Genomic DNA, 1751 nt, shown 5'->3' with positions numbered 1-1751 from the left:
TGACACAAAATACAGAAAACAAGACAGACACAAACAGAAGGAACTTGAAGGAAACAGACAATATGAGGATAAGGAAAGTACGAAAAATGTAATTATTACTTTCAGATTGTTGAAAGAAGACAGAACAAGGAAGGTACAAAAGGAGGAACACAACAAAAAATTTGAAAATAAATTTTGGAAGTTGGAATTAAAATATGATAGCCGAAATGAAAAAAAACATCCAATGGAATGTTTAGAATATAAACTTGAGGAAATCTCCCAGAAATTAGAGGGAAAAAAGTCAAAGAGACAGTGAGGAGAAGAGAAAATAGAAGAAAACAAGGGGATTAGTGTAACATGTAAACGATAAGATTTCCAGACAGTGAAAATATAGGAAATGAAAGAAATTAATTTGTAAAGAAACAATTCAAGAAATTTTCCTAGAATTGAAGAACATGAGATTCCAGATTCAAAGGGCCCACTGAATGAGTGTCACAATGGACCCATAAGAAGGTAGATGATTGAAATTTCAACACTTGGGGCCAGCAGAACTGAGAACAAGGGAGAGATCTTCACAGCTTTCAGAAATATTTCTTTTAAAAATCTCATTAGAGGAATGAGGAATCAGAATGGCAGTAGATTTTCAATCACCTCACTGAAGAAAAAAAGAAAAAAGTAACATTTCAAAAATTCTGGCTTCCAACCAAGATTTCCACAATCAGCCAAATGATTGATCAAGTACGAAGATGGAAAAAAGACATTTTCAGGTATGCCAGCTCTCAAAAAAAATTACATCTCATGCACCCCTTCTCAGGAAGCTACTGGAGAAGGTGTTTGACCAAATAGTGCAGTCAACTAAAATAAAGAAAGACATAGGATCCAGGAACCAGAGGATCTAACAAAAGACTCAAGTTAAAGAAATCCTGAGCACAATGGTCAAAGGAGACAACAATGATAGCTGGAGCGCAAATCTAAATAGAGACTAGTCTATGTTGGAGCAGAATGGTTGTAGAAGGGATATCTCAGAAGCAAACAAACAAAATATGTGTTTGAATATACTTAGAGAAAATTTATCTTGTTTTTAAGTTGTGGTAAAACACACACAACATAGAATTTACCGTTATAACTATGTTTAAGTGTACGGTGCGGTAGTAAGCATATTCACTTTGTTGTGCAACCAACCTCCAGAACTTCTTCATCTCACAAAACTAAAACTCTGTACCCATTTAATAACAATTCCTCACTTCCCTCTCCCCCAGCCTTTGGCAACCACCATTCTACTTTCTGTTTTTATTAATTTGGCTACTCTAGATACCTCATATACGTGGAACAATACAGTATTTGTCTTTTGTGACTAGCTTAATTCACTTAGCATGATGTCCTCAAAGTTTATAGCATGTGTCCGAATTTCCTTCCTTTTTAAGACTGAATAATATTCCATTGTATGTGTAGACCACATTTTGCTTACCCATTCATCAGTTGATATGCCTTTGGTTGATTCCATCTTTTGCTATTTTGAGTAATGCTTCTATGAACATGGGTGTACAAATCTCTCTCCGAGATGTTGCTTTCAGTTCTTTGGGATATATACTCAGAAGTATATTTGATTGATCATGTAGTAATTCTATTTTAATTTCTGGAGGAACAACCAAACAGTTTTCCGTAGTGGCTGTACCATTTTACATCCCCACTCACAGCGTACATGAATTCCAACTTCCCCACATCCTCAGCAACACTTATTTTTTGTTTTTCTGATAGTGGCCATCCTAATG

Source organism: Equus przewalskii, chromosome 22, assembly GCF_037783145.1.
Source record: "Equus przewalskii isolate Varuska chromosome 22, EquPr2, whole genome shotgun sequence".
Taxonomy (NCBI): domain Eukaryota; kingdom Metazoa; phylum Chordata; class Mammalia; order Perissodactyla; family Equidae; genus Equus; species Equus przewalskii.
This window is presented reverse-complemented; position numbering follows the sequence as displayed.